General features: G+C 42.1%; 2 long non-coding RNA genes across 2 annotated transcripts; one reads left to right on the top strand and one right to left on the bottom strand.

Annotated features, from left to right (window-relative positions):
* Nucleotides 1-5,410: 5,410 nt before the first annotated feature.
* Nucleotides 5,411-6,041, bottom strand: LOC125980809 (uncharacterized). The gene is made up of 2 exons (XR_007485767.1): nucleotides 5,692-6,041; nucleotides 5,411-5,492 (listed from the first exon to the last, which is right to left on the bottom strand). It is a non-coding gene; the product is annotated as an uncharacterized lncRNA (long non-coding RNA).
* A 9,405-nt stretch (nucleotides 6,042-15,446) lies between these two features.
* Nucleotides 15,447-20,588, top strand: LOC125980763 (uncharacterized). The gene is made up of 2 exons (XR_011088078.1): nucleotides 15,447-15,734; nucleotides 15,827-20,588. It is a non-coding gene; the product is annotated as an uncharacterized lncRNA (long non-coding RNA).
* Nucleotides 20,589-26,410: the final 5,822 nt, after the last annotated feature.

The following is a 26,410-nucleotide window of genomic DNA, read 5'->3' as shown; positions in this document are numbered from 1 at the left end:
AAATGACCTGCGATCAGTGTACAGAGCAGTGATTGTTAAATTTACTTCTGTGTCACTGAGAAAACTTCCAATATAGTCATCTTGTGGATCAGTGAGAATATTCATAGTGACATGTAATTCAGTACAAGTCATTTCTGATTCAGGTTGGGACAATTGTTTTCCAGCTTCACTCAGCAATCTGCTTGGGAGTTTAGGATTTCGTTCAGGAGGGATGGCATAGGAGCAGCAAATCTGTTCACCTGCTTGTGCAGCATATGAGTCCACATCTCTCACTCTACATGCTCGCATGCCATCCTTTACTGGAATTATTGCAATTCCCAACCGAGTCATCAGATCTCGTCCCAACAGGTTTATGGGACAATCGAAACTGAAGCCATGCTTCCAGTTTCCTTATCTCTCACTTCAACTGGATTAGAGATACTCTCCTTGTGTACCTGCCCATCAGCAGATTTCACCCAAATAGTATTTTGGGAGGCCTTTAGATTTGGGACTTTAGTTTTTATCACGGTTTTACGAGCCCCGGTATCACACAAAAACTCAACATCACTGCCTCCAATGTTTAGAGTAACATATGGTTTTTCTTTTAATGCACTCAGAATGTCCCATGCTGTATGGACATCTACTATTTCTTCCTCTATAGGAGCACCAGAGGTCAAAGGGGGGGGATCTAGTCATGCTGAGAATTTAGCCTTTCCTCTGCCTCTTCCTCCACCCTTTGATTGGTTATGTTTTTTTCTAAAACAGTCTTTTGACCAGTGGCCACGTTTCCCACAGTTCCAACAGTTGTCAGAATCTCGTGGGGGTTTTGAATTATATGGCGGCCTGCGACCTTGTTGGCCTCTACCTCCTCCTCTGCCATGCTGGGACCCTTGGAAGAAGACTGTTGTATCTTCAGCTAGTTCATCATCATCATTATCTAGATGAAATACATCAGAACTTTTGCCTTTTTTGATCACTTTTTCAGCATGTCTGGCCCATTGCATAGTTGTTGTCACACTTGCAACATCCACTTCCACCAAATGTTTCCTCACCTAGTTGCCTATTTCAGGGCGGAAATTAGTGAGGAGCGCATTTTTAAGCTGTTGTTGATAAGCACTCTCAGCTGTATCATTGAATGGGATGCCACTATGCACCCTGAATTCTTTTTCAAATCTCAAACGAAAATCATCAGTATCTTCGCCAGGCTTCTGTTTTATTCCTGCCAAATGACCATAATTCGCTCATCTTTGAAATATAGTTCGCACTCTTTGCACAAGACCATTCCATTGTGCTGCATACTCCTCTCCCAATTGATTTCCCTCAACGGGATAGGGAAAAGGCCCTTGATTATTTCTACCTGTATAATTTCCTCTAACCTTTGCCCAGTCTTTTCCCAAGGAGGACATTGCAGCTTCTCCTGCCTCATGTCCATTCAGTCTATAGGAATGTATAATTCCAGCCATGTCCTCTGCCCATATAGCTGGGTCTTCAGCAACAGGGGTAACCCCTTCAACTGCTTTTCTTGCCTCTTCCAATGTCCATGGCCGGAAAACATATGTATGTGGGAGTTGGCCTTCCCCTACATTAGGGTTTGGCACCTGTATCATTGGGCACACATCAACCTTGTCTGAATTTTGAGAAAATCTAGCAGCAGTGGTCAAACTTCTTGTTTGTACAGGACTTCTAGTAATGTGACCCTGACTTCTTTTGCTGTTATATGGGGGGGGGGGGGGGGGGGGGGCTGCAGGTTTGTTAAGCTTGGATACAAGTTTTGTGTACGAGCGGAAGGCCCCTCTTGCTCCTCTGCTTGAGCTGCGCCTTCAGTTTCGGCTGGAGTCATGGCCGCGGCAGTGCGCCTGCGCACTGCGGCCTCATTGTCTTCCGGCCTGACAAACATAGTCTCAGCCTCATCACCTTTCATCTTTCTATCTTTTTTTCTTTTGGATTTGTTCTTTTCTCTCTTGTGAAGCTTTCAACCACATTTTAGCACAATCCAATTCTCTCTCTTTTCTTTTCTTTTTCAGTCCATTTTTCTTTTTATCCACACTCTCTTCCAAAACATCAACTACTATCTTCCACTTTTCAACTCTCAACTTCCCTTCTACTCCATACTTTTTCTTCCACTTCGGCATATATTGCATACAATTAAGAAATCTACTCGCCATGTACTTCTCATCTCCGTCAAGAGGTAGAGATTTACCGTTTTTATTTCCCATCTTAATTCTAGTAGTTTTAGGTTTTACAATCTCTTTGTCTCAAAAATATTATTATTATTATTATTACTATTATTACTTATTTATTTCTTTGAGGATCCTCAATGCAGGTTTAAATCGACCTTTCAACAAATTACTAGCCTGTATTATTGTCGTGGATCAATGCTAGAACTGCTATTTAGTCAATTTATCCTACCAGTTACACACTCAATCACACAAGTTATCCCTGCCTACGCGAAGTCCTCCTTTTTTAAAAAAGGAGCTGCTTCATCCAGTGAGGGGACTCTACAACACCCCCCACCTTCCCTGGGAACCAAAGACAACAGTCCCTGTCCCCAGCCCTGCCAACGCGAAGTCCTCCTTTTTTTTTGTAAAAAAAAAGGAGCTGCTTCATCCAGTGAGGGGACTCTACAACACCCCCCACCTTCCCTGGAAACCAAAGACAAAAGTCCCTGTCCCCAGCCCTGCCAACGCGAGGTTGTACTCCTCAGAACAGTGGTCGTCAAATAATGATTCACGGAGGTACTGAGATTTTAAAACAGTTTGAGAACCACTGCTCCAAAAGAGACACCTCATCCAGAGGGGGACTCTACAACACCCCCTCCTTCCACAAAACTTATTCCTGTGCACTTCTTCCTTTTTACGCGTTTCACAAACAACAACACAATCACACAACGTCAGGCCTTTAACTTACTTGTCCCCTGGTTCGTTGCACTGCCGGGTCCCGTCAATCCACCTCTGTCAGACGAAGGCAGACCTAAGATGCTGGCCCAGCGAAGAATTTCCTTCCCAGGTCTTTCTTTACCAGGTCCGGCTAGTGGACGCTGGCCCGTCGACGGTGTACAGCGCGTCGTCCTCCGTCAGCCAGATGATGGGTATGAGAGGTCCCGGGTTTCGGCACCAGAATGTTAGAGATTTGCTCACTCCAACTTATTTTGCAAGAACCACACAGGAGACAGGCAAGTTCTTTTAGACACCTGCAGGTGGAGAGTTCACTCGCTACAGGAATGAAGTCTGCCCTCCTTCCTGCACGTGGATATTTATTAAGAGAAACAGAGTGGGGGTATGGGTAGGCTGGCTAAAGCCCTTGTCCTCTAGTCTAAACATGTCAGGGGATGTTTTACGACCTTGAGATAAGGAGGACAAGGTAAGGTATTTATTACCTGTTGCATTCCAACATAATCCTACGATAAAGATAACCTGGAAAACCCTAACAATCCCTCCTCTTGAGTCATGTGACACGCACCATGGCTCAATATTGCTCACCATTTGCATAGGTTCTTTGGTGGGGTAGGTCATTTATAAATGCCATTCTCTAATCTTGCCCCTTTTTTCGTCCATAATTGAATTTCACTCTATGGACTTTGTCGCTGCACATCTTTTCGAATTTCTCATGTGGGCTTGACACTTAACATGCACTAGTGTGGATTAGTTTCAGCTCGCAAACAGATTTCTCTCTTTTCCTCTCATTTTTATCTGTCAAAATTGTTTCTGTTCTGCGGTGTAAATTGAATAGACAACAGTCTAGCACATTTCTTTATACTAAAAGTTTAGCCAATCTTCATCAATTTAACAGATACGCACACACATGCACAGCTCTCGCGTGCGGAAGGTAGGTCTCAGCAACAATGATTCGTCACAGGCTGGCCATTTCCTGTGGTCGATCATGAGCTGGTCCCTCCCATGCACACGAGGACAGCCCATTCTAATTTTATGTATCTATCTTCTAGAAGCAAGTTGCATTTCTTTACCACTTGATTTGCATATTTTAACTTTAGTGTAACACAATTTGATCTCTAGTCATTTGTAATTTGGGCATACAAACAGCATTGTCATACTTCTTGTATGGACAGGAGCTCTAATAAGAAAGAATTTTAATAACCTGTGAATCACATGTTTTGTTGTCATATGGACATCTGTTAATTCTTTCTTTGTATGAGCATGAACGGTCAAAGAGGAGGAAGCTTGTCATGCTAAAAATTTGGCTTTTTCTCTGCTCCTTCCTCCACCCTTTGATTGGTATTGTTTTGCAAAACGACACTCTCGTGCAAAGTGTCCTCGTCTCCCACAGTTCCAATAGTTGTCTGAATCTGATGGGGGTTTTGATTTGAATGGTGGCTTGCGACGTTGTTGGTATCTAACTCTTCCTCTGCCCCTTTGGGAACTTTGGTAGAAGATCGTTGTATCTTCATTTAGATCATTATCATCATCTAGATGAAATACATCAGAACTTTTGCCTTTCTCAATCCCTTTGTCAGCGTCTCTGGGCCACTGCATGTTTTTTGTAAACCAAGCAGTGTCCGCTTCCACCAAGTGTTTCCTCGCCCAAATGCCTAAGTCAGGGGGGAAACCAGTGAGGAGCGCAATTTTAAGATGTTGCTGATAAGCACTCTCATCTGCATCATTGAATGGGATGACACTATGCACCCAGAATTCTTTTTCATTTTCAAATCTCAATTGAATGGCGGCCTCATCACTTTTCAACTTTCTATCTTTTGTCTTTTGGATTTGTTCTCTTCTTTCTTGTGAAGCTTTCAACCACACTGTAGCACTTCTACCACTTCAGCATGTATTGCATACTATTAAGAAATCTACTTGCCATGAACTTCTCATCTCAAAGAAGAGCAGAGCAAGAGATTTACCGTTCTTAGGATCCTCAATGCAGGTTTAAATTGACCTTTCAACAGATTACTAGCCTGTTTTATTGCCGTGGATCAACGCTAGAACTGCTTTTTAGTCAATCTATCCTACCAGTCACACACTCAATCACACAAACTCCAGCGCTTCTTTTTTTTTAGGCCTCGTAGCTCGGACAAACCAAAGCCGTATCTCATAGCTCGGACAAACCAAAGCCGTATCTCATAGCTCGGACAAACCAAAGCCGTATCTCATAGCTCGGACAAACCAAAGCCGTATCTCATAGCTCGGACAAACCAAAGCCATATCTCATAGCTCGGACAAACCAAAGCCGTATCTCATAGCTCGGACAAACCAAAGCCGTATCTCATAGCTCGGACAAACCAAAGCCGTATCTCATAGCTCGGACAAACCAAAGCCGTATCTCATAGCTCGGATAAACCAAAGCCGTATCTCTCGTGCACCTGTGGCTTTTTACGCGTTTCACAACAACACAACTTCAGGCCTTTAACTTACTTGTCACCTGGTTCGTTGCACTGCCGGTTCCCGTCAATCCACCTCTGTCACGGGAGACAAGCAAGTTCTTTTAGACACCTGCAGGTGGAGAGTCCATTCGTTGCTGTGCGTGCAGCGATGTTCGAATGGAGGTCTGAAATCTCCCAACTGCAAGGACATATTTATTAAGAGAAAGAGTGGGGGCTGGTGTAGACTGAATAGGAAGCCCAAAACATATCAGGGGGTGTTTTACGACCTTGTGTAGGATGAGACAAGGTAGGTTATTTATTATCGGTTGCATTCCAACATAATCATACGATAAGGATAATCTGAAAAACCCTAACACAACTTTAGGGCTTTTACTTACTTGTCCCCTGGTTCGTTGCACTGCCGGAACCGTCAATTCACTGTGGTCAGACGAAGGCAAACCTAAGATGCTGGCCCAGCGAAGAATTTTCTTTCGAGGTCTTTCTTTACCAGGACCTCCTAATGGACGATGGCCTGTCGACAGTGGGTATGTTGAGATCCGGGTCACGGCACCAAAATGTTAGAGCGGTGCTCACTCTAACTTATTTGAAAGAACCACACGGGAGACAATATGCCCTTTTAGCACTTGCAAGTGGAGAAAACGTTTGTCACTGTGCATGCAGCGATGTTCGAACGAAGTCTGATTTAGGCGTCCTGTAAGAGCATATTTATTGAGAGAAGCAGGGTGGGGGTGAGTGGACAGGTTTGGTGAATCCCTGGCCCCTGGTCAAATCAGTTTTACGACGTTGGGGGAAACAGAACAATTTTGATTGCTTCCTTTACTGCGTTCTGAGAACAGGACAACTTTGGTTCATCATTATAGTCTACATTCCAACAATCATACGATCAAAATAATCTATCAAGCCTAACACTATTTACATTAATGATGTAGTCAAGTTTGCGGGCAGTTCAAAGATCCACCTTTATGCTGATGACACTATCCTATACTTTGAAGGCCACTCTCTCCATTCTGCAGCATCCTCGTTACAACTTAGTTTCACCTCCGTTGAACAATATTTCCATAATCTCCATCTCCTTCTCAACACTAAGAAAACAAAATGCATCATTTTTGCTCCCACCACTGCCTCTAAATCTTTTGCACAGATTCCATTGAACTCGAGTTGGTAAATTGTTACAAATATCTTGGCCTATGGTTGGACTCGTCACTCTCCTTCACTACCCACATAAAACACCTACAGTCAAAAGTCAAATCTCGTTTTAGCTTCCTCTATCGCAATAAGGCCTCCTTCACCTGTACAGCTAGATACTCTGCTGGATTCTGTCCACAATTTAGGGAGCGCGTTATCTGCGCCTCACGGCAAAAGCCATTGCCAATCACCTGTTATCCAATTTACTCACTGCGTGCTCGTTTGATTTCTTCAGATTTAGGAAAATGCTAAGACACTGAAGCACAAATTAGACTTACACAGGTTGGTTGAGTTCAATCACAATTCTTGTTCAAAAAGCTCTGTTTTCAGGAAAGTACAATACAGCGCTGGGCCCTTCAAGAGCAGAAAGTCTCCATTCAGAAAAGGCAACGTTCAAGGTTCTTTGGTTAGCTCATATCAGCTGCACATGCCAGTGTGGGCCGAGTTTGATGGGTGACGAGTCTTCGGGGTGGGGCAAGTTCGAAGGAGAGTCTGCTTCCATGGGAGTGGTGCTGGTTATGGGCGATTCGGTGTGTAGGTGGGGGCTGTTGGTGTGTGTGTGGGTGCTGTTGTCTTCCATCCCGTCTTTCGGCCTTGGCGATCATCTTTGGCCGAGTCTTTGGGTGGGTCCTTCTGGCACCTGCTGGTTTTATCTCCACGTGACCTTCCTGTGAACATTCTTCTCCAATCTTGGACATACACTATTGTACCTCATTCTTTCAATTTTGTCATCTTGTACGAAATTATGTTAGCTTTTGGCTGTGACATCATTAATCTATTGCTGTTACCTGACTATGTAAAGTTTGTGCTTTTGATACTTCATGTCTTTGCTTACGTCATTATATTCTTAGTTTAATCATGTTTCCAACCGTATCTTTTCTTTGTTAGGTCAAAATATTTCCCTCTGTGCAGAGCGTTCAGTAGTAATCAAAAACTGGCGTCTAGCATTAGTCAAAACATAAGATACAATCAAGTACTGAACGGTCTAGACGACTCTGGCCGTGTCCATGATTTAGAGAAAAAACATCAGGCATGCATTACACAGTTCCTTAAGGGTCATTAAGCTATTCAGGCAATATATCAAAAGTCATTTGTTATTTCAAAGTGCTCAGAAATATAGATCAGATCATAAAGTTATAAAAACCTTTCTCGTTACCATTTATCAAAAATGTCTAGTTATGTCTTCTTTACTGATTTGGTGTGTAGGTATAATTATATGCTTAAAATGTTTCTTTTCTTTATTTAATATGTTAATATACTTGTCTGCTTATGTACTTTATTCAGTGAGGTTTGAGAATATCTGTTTTTGTAGCTAGGCAGGACTTTTTGTATTTCGACCTCATTCCTTCAACTCTCTTGTCAAAATTACCATCCTGCCCATTTTTGATTATGGCGACAGCATCTATAGGATGGCATCCCACTCCACTCTCAGTAAACTGGACACTCTTCACCACTCCACCATCCGCTTTGCCACAGGTGCACACTTCTCAACTCACCACTGTGACTTGTATCAATTAATTGACTGGACATCGCTCCACACCCGACGACTCCACCATTGGTTTCACCTCATTTACAAATCTATACTTGGTATGTCACCTCCCTATCTCTTGTCCCATCTGCACCATCATCATTGTTCCCTCAATCTAAGGTCCAGTAATCTTATCAAATTCACCATCCCCAAAACTTGTAGAATTTTTGGTTGCAACTCCTTCCATTTCTCTGCAGCTTATGATTGTAATACTGTCCAAAATACCCTTAAACGCGTCATCGCATCATTCAATTTTCAAACAAATTGCAACAAGTTTTAGCCGACTCTTGCAGCTGTTAGTTTAATCATGTATATATTGTATAGTTTTACTGTTTTTGATTGTTGTTTTTTATTTTATGATCGTGTATTCATATTATATACAGTGGATTACTTGTTTATCGCAGATAATTGGTTCCAAAAACCACCCGCGATAAGTGAAATCCGAGAAGTAGGGTCACCCGCTCATCTGTACATTTTTTGTGTGTCAATAAATGTAAATGAAACCATTTAAGTTTATATTTTATTATTAGAACATTAAAAAAAATTCTAACATGTAAATAATACATTAATCGTATAAATAAGATGCAGAAAATTGTTTATAGATATTGAAAATATAAATATACGTATGTGCGTGTAACATGTTGACAAAAAGCACTGGGCAGGCTAACGAGCTTGCGGAAAGATGCTAATTCGCGATCGTGCTAACACGCGAAAACAGACCTCTAAAGGAATGTAAACCAACATTTGGAGCAATACTACATTGTCCTAAAGGTTAGACATAGGTGATCGTTCATTCCTCTTGTTAGGAGACCCAATTACATCGTAAATGACTGCTGTACCACTGTAACATATATGTACACGAACGTGACACAGGAAGTGGTATCGCCTGAAAACGGCCTTCAAAATAAAGCACCCTACCTCAAATCAAAGCACGACTGAACAACATAACATGGAGTATTCTTAACACATACTGTAAATATGTTTTTAGAACAGCTTTTATTATTATAACATTTTTTATATAAAAAAGGTACAAGTGTACATACTGTAAATATGTTTAGAACTCTTTTATTACTATAACAATGTTTATATAACAAGGTACAACACTGTAAATATGTTTTTAGAGCTCTTATTCTAACAATTTTTTCATAAAAAGGTACAAGTGTACGCACTGCAATTGTGTGGGCACTCCCTGCCTTCTGCTGGCGTGTGGGCAACTTTCGTGCCATAATTCCCCAAATTGGAAGTTTCATTTTGAATTTGATATAGATATAGTGAAACTGCAATCAATGAACCACGATGTAGCGAGGGACTACTGTATTATTTATATTTATATTACTCAGGGATGACAATCTTCTGCGGATTTCCGTGTTTTTTTCCGTCGGGAGTATCATTTTCGTGAATCGTGTGGATCAGTTGAGAAAATTGTTTTTATATGGGGTGGGGGCGGCTGAGAGCAGTATTGCGACAGCCGCCTTATTTTCGGCAGCATTTTGACGCTACTTTCGTCGCATCATTTGCCTACTCATTTGCCTAATTAGCAAAAGTTTTAGCCAGCATGGCGAAAGTTTTAGAGAAAATAGACGAGGATTGTGCCAGCGAAATAGACAAGTCGAACGGGATCAGGAACTGCTTCAGATGGGCATGGTTCGAGAGCAGCGTCATCTTACAACTCCGAACACAGTCCGTAACCACCTGCCTGACGGAACATATCTGTAAATTAGATGTCCCAGGGAAGGTTTTGTGCATTCTTTGTCAAGATGTGATAAGCTATGGAGGTTGTGGCGCTTCAAACATTAAGGAGCACATCAAAACAACAAAACCAAAGGTACGTTTTTACTTTTACAAGCATGTGTGTAACATGATGTTACATGTTAGCTAATGTTAGGCTATTTTCATGATATCGTTAAAGAATAAATCTTCAATGATAGATAGATAGATAGATAGATAGATAGATAGATAGATAGATAGATAGATAGATAGATAGATAGATAGATAGATAGATAGATAGATCATTTTGAGTCGATATTATTCAGCCAGTCTGAGAAAACAGATTTAGATACTAAAATATACATAGATGTGAAGAAGAAATACCATTTACGGTATTTTTTGGACTATAAGTCGCGTATTTTTACCATAGTTTTCGACTTATACTCAGGAGCGACGTATACCGTATTTGCCGGTGTATTAATCGACCTTTTTCGATCCAAAATCGACCGAAAAAAATCGACCTTGACTTATACACCGAGTCATAAAATTTAACTTCGTATTCATCGCTTCAAATGTGATGGTAACCAAGGCCGTTTCTCATGCATCTCATTGTGCGTGGGTGTGCGTCCGTCAGGCTCATCAAACAGCGAGAAACTGAATCATTAAAAAGCGTTCGTCGCATTAACACGCATCTTCAGCAACAATTTCAAATATTCTCACCTCAATAACGGACATCGAAAGCCAGGCAGCGACGATGACTGCTAGGGGGAAGTACTGGGTATTGAGCGAATGTGCGAGTCATCGCGCGTCAAGCAACGACAATAACTACCGGTACGTAAACATTCAATCGCCATGTCTAAATGAATGTCGTTGGCACTTAGAAAATATTCGCCAAACTTGGCCAGACTTCCAGGGGAAGAGGCCAAATTTTCACTTGTTCTGGCCGACCGGAGGAACCAGCCGAGGCGGACACTTTATGGCGGTTGAGTCGTTGGCACTTAGAAAATATTCGCCAAACTTGGCCGGACTTCCAGGGGAAGCGGCCGAATTTTCACTTGTGGTGGCCGACACGGGGAACCAGCCGAGGCGGACACTTTACAGCGGTTGAGTCGTTGGCACTTAGAAAATATTCGCCAAACTTGGCCGGACTTCCAGGGGAAGAGGCCGAATTTTCACTTGTGGTGGCCGACACGGGGAACCCGCCGAGGCGGACACTTTACGGCGGTTGAGTCGTTTGCACTTTGAAAATATTTGCCAAACTTGGCCAGACTTCAAGGGAAAGAGGCCGAATTTTCACTTGTGGTGGCCGACATGGGGAACCAGCCGAGGCGGACACTTTACGGCGGTTGAGTCGTTGGCACTTAGAAAATGTTCGCCAAACTTGGCCAGACTTCCAGGGGAAGAGGCCACATTTTCACTTGTTCTGGCCGACATGAGGAACCAGCCGGGGCGGACTCTTTATGGCGCAAGAGCCGTTGGCACTTAGAAAATATTCGCCAAACGCTCTCAGGATAGAGAAGACCAAGAAGATGCCCTTTATGACGACAAACTAAACGAAAACGAATGGAACGAGCTTTTCGGAAATAGCGACGATGAAGACGAATTTTGAACTCTATGTACCGGCAATCACTTTATAATTATAATTTGTAGTTTCTTAACTAAAAATAAACCAGTTTCTAAGAGTGTTCATTGTTGTTAGTCTCTCTCGGCGCCTAATATCACAGGGTCATGAAGTAAATAATATTTAAAATGGCGTATAGATCGCTCGCTACAAACTCGCGAATTTGAACACATTTCGTCAATAAATTTCGCATATTTCTGATTGAATTTTGAAGTTTAATATAATGCAACAATTGAGCTCGACTTATACAAAGGATATATCATAAAATCGTAAATTTCCGTCGAATTTTAGGGGGTCGACTTATACACCGAGTCGACTTATACACCGGCAAATACGGTATGTGAAATTATTCACAAATTTTCAAAATTCAAAAATCCGTGATGTCGTGAATCTGCGATAAACGAACCGCAATGTAGCAAGGGATTACTGTAGTTTAAACTGCAACTGACATCAGCGGCGCATACGATTCGATCACGGGATTTAATCACTTGAAGTGACAGAGATTGTTTGATAAAATTGTTGTTTATAATTATATGGGCCTGTGAAATAATTTGAACTGCAACCACCATCAGCGGCGCAGCGCACACCCGGCATTGTTGACATAAAGGACGATCGATGGATTTAATGATTTGGAGTGACACAGATGGCTTGATAATATTGTTGCTTATATAATAGTTATTTGATATATAGTTTATATATCGTTATATGGGCCTTTGGAATAATTTGAACTGCAGCCGACGTCAGCGACGCGGCGCACACATTGTTGACATAAAGGACGATCGATGGATTTAATGATTTGGGGTGACACAGATGATTTGATAAAGTTGTTATTTATGTTATAGTTATTTGGATAACTGTCAGTATTACGTCAGGCCCGTTCTCAGCTCTTCGTTTCTGTTTGTCACGTTAGCATACCGTATCGTTTAGCCCAGTGGTTCTTAACCTGGGTTCGATTGAACCCTAGGGGTTTGGTGAGTCGGTCTCAGGGGTTCGACAGAGCCCCCACTGAGGAGGTCCGAACAAACCTGTTTTATCGTGTAGCTTCTGATTAGCCAGTATGTAATTTGTTTGTGTTTGTTTTTTTCTTTGAACAAGGTGATGTTCATACACATCATTTTGTGCATTAGTAAAAAACATCTATGTCTTGAATTTACAAAAAATAATTTTTCACTAAGAATTATGGTGTATGTTTATTTAAATGAAATGTAATGCTTCTTGCTGTCCCCGGACGGTGCATGGGGCTCGGACATGGCTTTTACGCACGCCCGGTCCTATTGTATGGAGCTCTCTTCCACACGCTTGGAAGTTTGTTTTGTTAAATAAAGAGCCGTTTACCAAACCCACGTCTTTCCTTGTACTTTATTAACGCTACAATATAGTTATATAGTAGATCTGTGAAATAACGACGAGGCTGACGTCAGGACGCACGCGCGGCGTTGTTGACAAAGGACGAGGAATTTGATCGATGGATTTAATCATTTAAAGTGCACAGATGGTTTTTATAATATTGCTTATATAATAGTTATTTGAAATATAATTTATATATCGTTATAAGGGCCTGTGGAATATTTTGAATTGCAAGCGCCGTCAGCCGCGCGCACCCGTTGTTGACAAAGAACGATCGATGGATTTAATGAATTGGAGCGACACCGATGGTTTTATAAACGTGTTATTTATGTAATAGTTCTCTATAATAACTCTATATGTTACGTCTGGCCCATTCTCAGCTCTTCGTTTGTGTTTGTCACGTTAGCATACCTATCGTTTAGCCTGTTGTTGCTATCGTATCGAACGATCGATATATTTTATGAATTGGAGTGACACAGATGGTTTTATAAACATGTTATTTATGTAATAGTTGTCTTTAATAACTCTATATGTTACGTCAGGCCCGTTCTCAGCTCTTTGTTTGTGTTTGTCACATTAGCATACCTACCTTTTAGCCTGTTGTTGCTATCGTTTAGCCTGTTGTTGCTCGTTCATGACTGTTCTTGGTGTGGGATTTTGTCGAATAAATTGCCCCCCAAAATGTGACTTACACTCCGAAGCGACTTATATATGTTTTTTTTTTTCACTTTTTGGGACATTTTGTGGCTGGTGCGACTTATACTCCGTAGCGACTTATAGTCCGAAAATTACGGTACAAGTTGCTACACGAAATAAAATATATCAAATAACTATAACATAAATAAGTTTTTCAAACCTTGTCTCACTCCAAATCATTAAATCCTTCAAACGTGGGGCCCTTCGTCATCTTCGTCATCCTGTGATCGAATCCTTTGTCCTTTATGTAAACAACCGCCGTGCCGCTGACGTCACTTCCAGTTCAAATTACAGTAGTACCTTACTACATCGCGGTTCGTTTATCGCGGTTTCACTACATCGCGGATTTTTTAATTTTGAACATTTGTGAAAAAATTCACATATAAGTTGTTCCTGATTACAAGTTGCCCCCCACCCAAACTATGGAAAAAAAAAAACGCGACTTATAGTCCGAAAAATACGGTAATAGTACATCTAATATGAGTTCAGTTAAATCCACTTTTAAATTCCCACCATTTCACTGATTTTGTTCAAACCAATCAATATTTCAATAACACCATTACAGCATCATCACATATATGGTTCACAAAAATAAAAGTGACAAAATGTACAAAACTCAAAACAATTCAGCAAAAGACTGAACGACTTTCAAATCGCCTCTTGCGAGGGAAAACACGTGGCAAAAAGTACAAACAAAAGGTGTCGCACTGAGGCGAGTCAAAAGGCTAAAAGTACAAATCAAAACGCCTCTTACGAGGGAAAACACGTAGCACAAAGTACCAACTAAAGGAGTCGCACTGGGGCGAGACAAAAAGGCGATGGGGACCAAGGCACAAACAAAAGCGTCGCTCGGTGGCGAGACAAAAAGGAGGGTTCTTACAGAGAGTTCGGACATCAAGGGATCGCTGGTGGTCGGGACGAGGCAAGACACACTGGCACAAGACAAGGGGAAGACACGGACTAAATACACACAAAAGGGCGGGGACACAGGAGAGAGGTTTATAAGGCGGCAAGCTTTGATGTCTATTCATATGCAAATGAGTTAGGGGGTAATAAAATTTTATGACCTATTGATGTTAAGATTTATGGCTTTTTTTTATTGGGGGGTCATAAATCACCCTCTTTTGATTTGTGGCGGGGTTGGGGGCATCAAGATGGCGTCAGTCGTGACGGCGCCATCTTTGACTGTCGCCATTTTGGTTTGCTGGCGCCATTTTTAAGATGTGGATATGTATGGGCATGTATTTTTATGAATCAAGACAGGTGCAGCACCTGAGCTAGCTTTGCTAACAGCCCTCTGAGCTACCTTTGCAGAGCCTTTCTGTTGAGAAGAGGAAGGGAGGAGGGGGTTAGAGAGGCGTCATTACAGTCATTAGAGGTGGCAAAGTTGGCTTCAAGAGAGTCGCATATAATTTGAGAAACAATAGCTCAGCCAAAGTTATCTGAAAGCGGGAGACGCATGTAATTTGGTAAACATTGCTTTAGAGGATCAAGGGGGTTTTGGAGGATCAAGGGGGGTTTTGTTGAGAAAATCACACTGCTACAAGTCGCAAGGTGTTGGTGCATAATTTGACAAACAATACTGGGTCCGACGATATGAGAAAGACCTCTTTGATGCGTCATCAACAAGCGGCCAAAGTTATCCGATTTCGTGCGACACGTGAGCTCATAGGCGTGGTCTTATCCCCGCCGAATTTAAAGTTTGGTGTGGACGAGCATCATTTTGGAGAAGACAAGACAAGCCATCGCTCGGACCAACGGGGGTCGAAGCGCGTCAAAAAGCTGTTTTCGAGAATGGTTAAAGGTAAGTCATTTTATTACATTTCTCACAATAATAATAATAATAACAAATAATAATAATGATAAATAATAATAATAGGTTATTTTATAAAACAAGATGTATTGTTTACAGACAACATCGTTTTTGCCGATGTCCATGCATCTTTTGACGACGATTTTAGCGATGTTTACCTAACACAATCAGACTACGGTGAGTCAATCGCGCATCTAAGATAGTTCATATAGAGGGTATTAGTTGCTGATTTTATTTTTTGTATGCGTCAGATCTCCTGGCCGCTGCCACTAGAAAAAACAATCGGCCGACACAAGCTGCCTCCGACCGCCATATTGGAGCAGTCGAAACGTCCGACCGCCATATTGGAGCAGTCGAAACGTCAGCGCCAGCGCGATCGGAGGTATCAGAGTCACGTGCTACTGTTGAAACCAATCCACTCTCAACCCACACCGTTCAGCCGGAATCAGCGACGGACTCAGAACTAGTTGAAGCTCTGTCTACTTACGAGGGCTTGAAGCATCATCAAGAGTCGACAAACAAAGTTAGAAGCATTTCCTTCTATGTTATCATTCGACTTGCTATTTTTGATAATATAAAGGCTTAACCGTTTTTTTTGTTTTGTTTTTTTTATAGCCACTTCCGGGTGAGCGTCGTGACACGAAGGCTCAGAGAGAGAGCAAGGGACGGAGGAGGAGGAGGAGAGGGCACCCCTTCTACAACACGCACCACTCAACCAGCAGGGGGTCTCTAAAGTGTCGTGGTAACTGTGTCTACAAAAGACGGTTACAAGAGTGTTTTAAGATTATACGTGCTCTTACAGATTTAGCCGAATCAAAATAGGTCTGTGTTGTTTCTGTTGTGTTTTGTAAAAGAAAATATAATGGATCATCCAAACCTTACGTCAACGGAGTCAGATTTCTTAGCAAACATTGATGAAATAGATTTACCGTCATTTAGCGGGCCAAGCCAAAGAAGTGACACACCAGAGCTAGATTTATCAAACGCTAACAATGTGTGTACGAGTCAAATAACAGATTTGCTCAACAATGTGAGCACGGCTTTGTCAGAGGGGGAGAGACCAGACAGTCCTGCTATTCTCACCCATTTACAGGCTGTCATAGATGAATTGAACAATCAAAGTATGAATGAAGGTCGACAGAGTCCGACACAAATCCCGTCACAATTGCTAAACATGATAGCAGAATTAAACAACCAAGCTAATGGCAACAACGGGCGTATCAGTCCTGACATTCCTGTGCAGTTGCTAAACATGATCCAAAATCTAAATACACAGCCTCTGGTTGACCCGTTGACCGCTAACACTGTCGATTCATCATCGTTTGCTGTTGACGATGTTCAGCCGATATTTCAGCCTAACAACTGCTCTGTTATAATTGATCACGAAATAGACGTTATTGACAACAACACACCAGCATTTCAACACACGCCCCAGCAATCTAACAACGGTTCTGTATTAGCTGACCAACATGGCGGTTCTATTGTAATCAATAGGCCACATTTCAATAATGTAGAGGTAAGGCGACGGTTAAATATACCATCGCAACAGAACATTAATGATTTTGCAACCTTCTACCTCCAGATTGAAGATAAAATAGATGATGTCGTGCAAGAGGTAGCTAGCAGGGCACAAACAGGTGATGTAATTCAGATAGAGCTCGCGGCTGGTAACGATAGAGCTCACATCTACCAGCAAACTAGTGATATAAACTCTATCAGAGATAATGTATCAAACCTGCTTGAACGTTTAGCCCAATCAAACACAGAGCTTCTGGCTGATGAGGGCTTAGAGCTCATTGTACAAATAGTCACACCATTGCGTGGTGGTGGTGGAATGCGTCGAAGGCTGTTGAACACTACCAACAGAGAGATTTTGAGGTTGAAAAAACGACACCTACACATACCTCGTAATAAAGACAATAAATTGTGTTTCGCTCTCTCACTAACCTATCTGCTAAATGACACACTCACGACAAAACAGGCCACAAGACACGCACGGCTCTTACATGAGAGTGTAGGATTGGATTGTCAAACACCTGTGAGTCTGGGCGATGTCCATAAATTTGAGAAAGTCCTCAAACGGAAAATAACTGTAATGTATCGAAAAGAGGACTGCCGCCCCATGACCTTTTTCGACACGCGTTACCCCAAAACAGATAACGACACTTTATTTGTCTTAAATCTTGAGGGCCATTTTTACGGCGTGAAAGCGACTGAGGCCTTTGTCGGCCACGCATTTTTTTGCAGGCATTGTTACAAAGGGCATGAGAATTGGCAACAGCACCATTGTGAAGGACACTGTGGCGTTTGTCTTGATCCATGCTGTAAACAGCGACGGTTTAAACATGTCATCTGCCCCGACTGTAACAAATCTTGTCGTAATGAGGAATGCTTTACCAAACATAAAGAGTCTCGATCAATGAATCGTGTGAGCAACTGCACTTCATACAAAAAATGCTTGGAGTGTGGTCTTCAATATTATGTGAGAGCTGATGGTACCGGTGCTAAACATCGTTGCCCCGTTAAAAAATGCACAGTGTGTGATGAGATCATAAATCAAGATGACGCATTGTTGAACCCTCACATGTGCTACATTCAGCCCATCAAACCACAACCACCGTGCAAAAATGTAGTCTACTACGATTTCGAAACTTATGTAGATTCAGACGGTTTACACAAACCTTTTCTCATCTGTTGCGAATCAAATAATGGACTGGCGAAGCATTGGTATGGCACAGATTGTGTTGATGAATTTCTCAGATTTTTCCGAATGCCACGGTTTAAACAAACTACGTTTGTTGCACATAATGCGAGAGGTTTTGATTCATACATACTGATAAGGAGAATGCTTGAATTAGGTCTCAAACTCGACATTCTGATGCAAGGGAGTAAAGTTCTATCATTTGTCGATTTAGACACAAAATCTCGATTCATAGACTCTCTCTCATTCTTGACGATGCCTCTAAGCGCAATGCCTAAGGCCCTGGGGTTTGAAGACAAATCAAAGGGTTACTTCCCACACAAATTCAGCTCTTTAGAGCATCTAAACTACGTAGGGTCTCACCCTGACCCCACGTACTACGGCACCGAGCGAATGTCACCCTCCCAACGATCAAAGTTTGACGAGTGGTATGCCAAAGAAGCTAGCAATGTGTTTGATTTTGCTAAACAGGCAATAGCCTACTGCGAGAATGATGTTGATCTGTTAATGCAAGGGTGTGAAAAATTCAGGAGTGAGTTTTTTGAGGCCACCGGAACAGATCCATTCAATGCGGTAACAATTGCGTCGGCGTGCATGAAAGTTTTTCGAGCTAATTTTCTGACTCCTCAAACACTAGCCATTACACCATCAGACAACTATATGCGTCAGTACAAAGCTTTCTCGCACGATTCTATTCAGTACATGCAATGGATCATGCACAGTCAAAATATCCAAATTAGACATGCGTTGAACGGTGGTGAAGTTAGGATAGACAACTACTTTGTAGATGGTTATTGTGAAATCGGGGGCGTAAAAATAGTGTTTGAGTATTTTGGTTGTTATCACCACGGCTGCGCAGAATGCTTCGACCTCTCTAAAATATGCCCGACAACCAAACGCCCTTTTCAGGAGAGGTTTGATAAAACACAAAAGAAAATTCAGGATCTACAGCTTAGACAGGATGTGTACCTTGTAATTATGTGGGAGCATGAATGGTTGCAAATGAAAAAGATGGACATAGAGGTGAAGGAATTCCTTAAAAAAAACAAATTTCCTACACCGCTCAAACCGAGGCAGGCTCTTTTTGGGGGCCGAACAAACGCATTCGTTTTAAAATACACGGCAGAGCCAGACGAGCGTGTGTTGTATGTTGATGTGACATCATTATATCCTTTCATCAACAGTACAGCCACATACCCAATCGATCATCCAACGATTATCCACGGTGATTTTAAAGACCCTAGGTCGTATTTTGGTTTCATCAGCGCCACAGTCAACCCACCCCGTGGTTTATATTTTCCCGTTCTACCGTTCAAAACAGCTAAAGGTAAACTCGTCTTCACACTGTGCCGCACATGTGCCGAGTGTAACAACCAGCAGACGGCTTGTACACATAGTGATGAGCAAAGATCGTTAACAGGTGTTTGGACAACCCCTGAATTTGTTAAGGCACTCGATCTCGGGTACACGGTTGCGGAAATTACAGAAGTGTGGCATTACACAAGAACGAGCGACACAATTTTCCGTGATTACATGCGAACATTTCTAAAAGGTAAACAAGAATCTTCAGGTTACCCGCCTCACGTGGTCAACCAGGCTGACAGAGAAAGATACATAGAAGGGTATGCCATTCATCAGGGTATCCAACTCGATCCTTCCAAAATTGCTGTAAACCCTGGCAAAAGGCAAGTGTCAAAACTCTGTCTTAACAATCTGTGGGGAAAACTCGCGCAACGTGACAACATGACAAACACAAAAATTGTGACAAAATCAGAGGATTTTTTTGAACTTTTGTTTTCAGGTCTGTACAATGTGAAATTCTTCCATTTTATCAATGAGAAGCTCTCAATTGTGCAGTATTGTATCAACATAAACAACGAGATCCCCGCCTCAAAAACATCAAACGTGGCTGCAGCGTGTTTCACAACAGCCTATGCACGCCTAAAAATGTACAGCTATTTAGAAATTTTACAGAGGCGTGTCCTTTACACAGATACAGACAGCCTCGTGTACACTGTGAAGCCAGGTGAAAGTGTTCTCCCGCTAGGTGATTATCTGGGTGATTTGACAGATGAGCTTTCGAACGACAGCATTTTAGAATTTGTCTCAGCCGGCCCCAAAACATACGCTTATAAAACACGAGGGTCATCTCAGACGGTCATGAAGGTAAAGGGTATCACACAAAGTCACGAAAGCGGTCAGAGCATCAATCTCGACAGCATGCTCAGTTTGGTTCAAGGCTACCTCGATACAGCAGGTGCGACCTCAGATGTGCTTTACGCGCCTCAGCATAATATCGTTCGCGATAAGAGAGGGTTTCATCTCAGAAACGTGTCATTTTCCAAGCGGCTTCGTGTGGTGTACGATAAAAGAAGGCTGCTAGAGCGAGGCACCACTGAACCGTTTGGCTACTGATATTTCTATCTATCCATACGTGTGTCTGTGTGTGGAAATGGCTTTTAATCAGATTGAATTCGACCCCAGATTAGAACTCCCTTTTTCATCTCTAGTAGCAGGGCCTTCGGGTTGTGGCAAGACTTTCTTTGTAAAAAATGTATTGCAAAATCCTGAACATGTTCTGAGAAAAAAACCTGATAATATTGTCTGGGTTTATACTTCATACCAGCCAATGTACGATGAGCTCAAAAACCTGAATAAAGACATTGTTTTTATCAAGGGGCTGCCTGAATCTTTTGACGACGAGAAGCTGTTCCCGCCACAGCAGCACCATCTGTTGATTCTGGATGACGTCATCTTCCAAGCTTCGGATAACCCTGAAGTGGTTCGAATATTCACCCAATATAGACATCATAAAAATTTAAGCGTTATAATGCTAACGCAGAATGTATTCCATCAGGGCAAATTTAGCCGTACTATTAGTTTGAACAGTAATTATTTGATTTTGTTCAAAAACCCCCGCGATAAACTGCAGGTGAGTGTCCTGGCGAATCAAATTTCTCCCAGCAACCGGAAGTTTTTCCTAGAATGCTTTGAAGATGCTACAAGAGAGCCGCATGGGTATTTACTGGTAGATTTGACACCTTCATGCCCAGAACAATATAGACTACGTACAGGTGTACTACATAACCAGTGGCCTGTCGTTTATATACCCAAACAATAAAACGATGACGAAGCTTTTAAAAACAAACGCACCGTTACTCAAATCTCTGTTTACATCCAAGCCGGCCAAACGTAAGCATTTGCTACTCAGAGGCCCCAGTAGTTTGGTGAAAGCATTATGTGAGATTGCTCTAAATCTTCTTAAAGGACATGTACCCTTAAAATCAAAACTTTACAAGAGACTTAAAAAGCAAAAGAAAAATATCCGCTTTTTGGCTGATAAGAAAAATACTTTGAAGAAGAAAAGAGCTGTGTTAGTTCAGAAAGGTGGTTTTATTTTGCCGTTACTGGCCGCTTTCGCACCTGTTCTCGGGAGTGTCATTAGTGGCTTTATGAACAAAGCATAAAATGAGTTTGAAAACGGCTCAGAAAATGTTCCTGATTTCGCCTTATCAGCTCGAGAGGCTGAATCGACCAGCGCCGACCATCCGTGATACAGCAGAGCATTCTTTGGATGAAGAGATAAAACAGGTTTTGGATAATAAAAATTTAAATCAATATGAAAAGATCAAAATTTATCAGACCTTAATGCAGCGTTACTTGGGGTTGGTCAAACAAAAAGACTCCGAGCAAATTCCTATTACGATTCGCCACGAAGACAATGAGAGGGGTGAGATAAAGACCGCTGATGAGAGCGCAATTGATGTGACAGGTAGACGCTATGATGATATTCGGGACGCCATAGGTCCACGTTTCCGACGCAATGCCAACTATGTGCTGAAAAGACTATCGGCAGAAGATGTAAGCTGGACGCCGTTAAGTGAATTTGTTTTTAGAGGAAAAACTATCAAAGGCTCCCATATGAGCGATCTGTTGAGACATTTGTGTACGAGTGGGAAAAAAATCAACGAGAAGCCGGTAGGATGGAGTGAATTTCTTCGAACGCTAGCACGGTTAAACTTGCCGGAAACAAGCATCTCCAACCCCTTGGCTCGCGCAGATTTTAAACGTTTAAAATACGCTACAGGTGAAGATGGGGATGTTTCTTATGTAGAAGATGTAAACATGATGAATAAAAAAAAAAGAAAGAGGACATCACCGGTAGTAAAATGGGTTAGTTATTAGATGACACTATTGTTGTTAGTGGAAAAAAAACCGCATGACTCTGTAACTCTCTTTAACAATGTTTATTGAATAAAAGAGATTTTATAAAACATTAACATGGTTTCAGACAATGACATTTTTTAAATTTATGCAACGAACATGATGTTTGCCCGCCGCACATCCGGTCTGGTCTTCGGCATTTTTTGACAAACTCTCTAACCATCGCGTCGTTATGGAGAGGGTCGGAATTGTAATGAGTCAGCACTTCACGATAAGTGTGCCCCCATCCGCGTTGGCTTAAATAATACACACAGTGTTGACCGCAGGTGTCTGTGAGCTCGTGCTGCAACTGTCCGTTCTGATAGTCGATCCGTTTAGAATGCTTCTTCAAAAATCTGTATATACTCGCCGGGTAGTACGGCCCGTCCGGTGGTAGCCCAAAAGGATCAAAGAATGTGGCCGAGCCGTCCGATTCTAAAGTCAAAGCGAGCCAGTGCTCTCCGGGTAAATGTCTTGGATGCGTATTGACGATGTAATGTTTCGGAGGCGTGTCTCTGACGTCACCTAGCTCATCCGATGCGAAAACGCCTCCAAATAAGGTTCTCTGCATCCGGGTCATAATCATGTCCAATTCACGGCCGTTCATAGCGTTAATAATAGTCCATCAATACTTCCCTCTTAGCATTAATCTCTATAAGCGAATCATAAACCGCGTATACAATGAGGGTTGCTGTATGTGGTAATGGGGTTCTGAAGCGCAAATCGAGTCTCAGCACCCCGCTATTGATCGGCGTTAACGCGCCTGAGTCATCCACCTGACTTAAATTGAAAACAAAAAGTGAATAGCCCTGAGTAAAATCCTGTTGGTTTATACAGAGAGGTAAATCTTTTAGAAAACGCCCCGTTGCTGTGTATAAATTATGAAATTCACGTGTACATAGTCCAGCTTCGAAATTGGGCTGAAAAGGTTTGGCAGGTATTTGTCGACCTTCGTGGCTGAGAGCTAAATACTCTATGTTATAATGCAAAAAATTAAACGGGTTTAAATCTCTCCGTCCCATAAAACTGTTGTGGTTTACGAGAGCTAATACAATTTGCTTGGGGATGTGTCCGAGGAAGAGATTATCCTGCTGGCAGATTCTCGAGTTTTGCGGGATACTGAAGGTTTTCATGTTCACGCGGCTGACGGGATAGAGAGCATTACCTTTTTGTAATGCGGCGGCGTGACCTATAGCCACAGCCGGTGAGATTGATACTTTTTTCACAAACAGGGATGCTCCTAGTATTTTGAGACACGAATCACTGTCTGGAGCGCTCATGAGACAGAAATCATCAGAAGCTCTAGTTAACTTTAGACGCAGATCCACATTATTCAGTAGATGGCGTTCGGAAAAGAAAATATCTCCATGAAGCGGTCCCATAAGGTGAAATTCACGTGAGCCTGCAATCTGTTGTGCGCGCCGCACAAAACCAGCGTTAGCCACGCCCTCTTCGAAAGAAATGGAGTCCATGCGCCCCCTAGAGTCTTTTGCGAACATTCCTGCTGTGAATTGTGACTCCAAAGAATCGTTTGAAAAGTTTAACAGCAGCTCGATGATGGATCTGTAGGCGTGCGTGGCACTAGATTGTGAGATTAACCGTCCACCCAACGAAATATCTAATTGACTAAAAATTGTGTTTATAGGAAAATTCACGATGCCGACTTGTTCTTGCGGTGGAATATTTGTCCCATCCCTACGCGTCACCTTTGCACGGAGATGTATCTTCTATGGAGAATTGCGTCAGGGGCGCACTAAACAGATCCAGACTTGATAGCGTCGCCTCTTGACTTTTAAAATGTAGAAGGGCCATTTTTTAAGAGAAAATATCTGTCTTGCTTCTTCTCCGCTTTTTCCTGACAACTGGTCTGAGACGGGTGGAGCGTCTTTTCCTTTTAACGCTTCTTTTTCTCCGCCCCCCAGGATGGATCGTCCCACGTGACAATACAGCAAGCCCGGAACCTTCTTGCTCGGGGCCTTGTTTCTGGTGGATTCTTTGAATGACGCGCCCCGCTACATCCGTTGCTATGTTTTTAGCGGCTGCTTGAAGATGCGGCTTCGCCAAGTTAAACCCGTTTTTAAACATAGGCATCACGAAACGAAATAATTTTGCAAAAATAGACCCAATCCCTCGTCCGTACTGCACCGGGCTTCCCGAAAAACCCTGAAACGAGCCCCCCACTTGTGTCATTTTTTTTTTTTTTTTTTTTTAATTTATTATTATTTCTTTTTAAATTTATTATTATTTAGATCTAAAATGCAGAGTGAGAATAACCTTCCCGTGTTCGAAATCTATCGGGTTGTTCTGGTCTGTTCGTAGGTAAACCGAAATGGTTTCAATATGGCTTCTGCACACATCTAAATAGTAAACCGGATTAAAAGTTTTGTTTACAACTTCACCGAATCCGCCTTCCAGAGGCAGAGTTCGTAACATGGGGGCGTACGCGTCACCAACTGTCTGATGATGTATAATGTCGGTGTAGATGAACATGAAATATGATCCGGCGCGTATATCGGCAGGATGTTGTGCGTTGACGCCTTCCGGTTTGAGTGGCAACCAATTCTCTGGTGTCATTCCAACAATGTACGCCAGGGGGCTCTTGAACATAACTCTCAATCCTTCTTCGCCCGAAAACATGAACCTCTGTTTGTGCTGATCAAATCGGACGTCAATCTTTTTGTTACTCGCTTTAGTTAATAGAGTTTGAATGTCCAAAGCTAACGAGTCATAATTTTGATAAACACCTCCCCTTGTTTTGAGCAAATGTCGAATTTCTGATGAGTCGTCTTGGAACGTATCACCTCTAGGGGGCGGATTTTTAGGTTGTTTTAGGTAAAAGTTCCGTTTTTTCTCAGGAATGGTGGGTATTGTGTTGATGTAGGAAATCTCGCATAAACCGACCTCCCACGAACCTTTTAAATCGATATGTTGAGCTAGTTCGGTTTTGAATTCTGTGAGCGTGTTTGAGCTAAAAAGATGCACACTGGCATTTGACGCTAATGTGATGTAGAATTCTCTCTGATGGTCACCCATCTTGTAATTTCCACAGAATGGCCGTTTTAGAGACCGTCAGATGGTTTTAATACTCTTTGTGGGTACCCAACTGTCGAATTTGGCTGGCCAGCCCACCCAGTGGACGAGGGACTCGCGTTTACCTGCCACAGTACGTGATTTAAGAATTTTCTGTATGCGAAAAATTTTATTTTTTTTAATTTTTACTTTTTGTAATTCCTCTTTGTAGAAGCTGCCTTGCACGGGCATACCATCCAAGTCCGATATTTTATAGACGGGAGGAACGCGGTGGAGACGCTGTCTTATTCTGAAAATTTCATCCGTGTAACTTTGTAAATAACCTTTTTCAAAATTCCCTTTTATTTTGGAAATTCGCACAGTGTCACCCGGTGCGAACCGGAACTTGCATCCCCGTTGAAAAGGATTTCTTGAGTAGAGGTTAGTGAAAACGATATTCTTATTCTCTTCGTTTACAGCGTTAGGTGTCATTTTTATACTGCTGTGAAAACTGTTGTTATAACTGACAATAAAATCCTGAATTACATCGACGTATCGTTGTGTGTTCTTAGCAGTGAAATACCTCCACATCCGCGTTTTTAACGTTTTGTTGAACCTTTCGATCGTTTGCGCTTTGGTGTCCGAGGCGGTGGAAAAATGTGTAATATTGTGCTTTCTCATTAATTTCTGGAAATGTTTGTTAAAAAACTCCACCCCTTTATCTGTTTGAAGGCGTAATGGTGAACCGCGAACTGTCAGGATATCTTCAAATGCTTTGGTGACCTGTGTACCAGTTTTCGTTTTCAAAACACGTACATATGCACGTTTCGAGAATATATCGATTGCGGTTAGTAAATATTTATATCCATCGTTGTAGCGTGCTAGTGATTGCATATCGCACAAATCTGCTTGGAATTGTCTCATAGGACCTCGAACAAAAACTTTATTTCTAGGAAAAGTTATTCTGGCTGGTTTGTGTAAAGTGTACGCATCCTGATCGGATAAAAAAGCTTTTACTTTTCTTATGTTAGTGTTTTTACAGCTATTAATCGCCTCCCTGTGCAGCCGTTTCTCGCCGCCAAAACTCGCTGGATTTTTAGCGCTATAGTAGAGTCTCTGAAGACACCTGTCGCTACCCATTGTTAAGTAAATTCTGATGGATATCAGATTGTGACGCTGTTAATAAAGCAAACAGGTCTGACAAGCCCTCGTAAGTAGACAGAGCTTCAACTAGTTCTGAGTCCGTCGCTGATTCCGGCTGAACGGTGTGGGTTGAGATTGGATTG

This window comes from Syngnathus scovelli, chromosome 14, assembly GCF_024217435.2.
Source record: "Syngnathus scovelli strain Florida chromosome 14, RoL_Ssco_1.2, whole genome shotgun sequence".
Taxonomy (NCBI): Eukaryota; Metazoa; Chordata; class Actinopteri; order Syngnathiformes; family Syngnathidae; genus Syngnathus; species Syngnathus scovelli.
The sequence above is the reverse complement of the archived record's forward strand: the minus strand, read 5'-3'. Positions and strand labels throughout refer to the sequence as shown.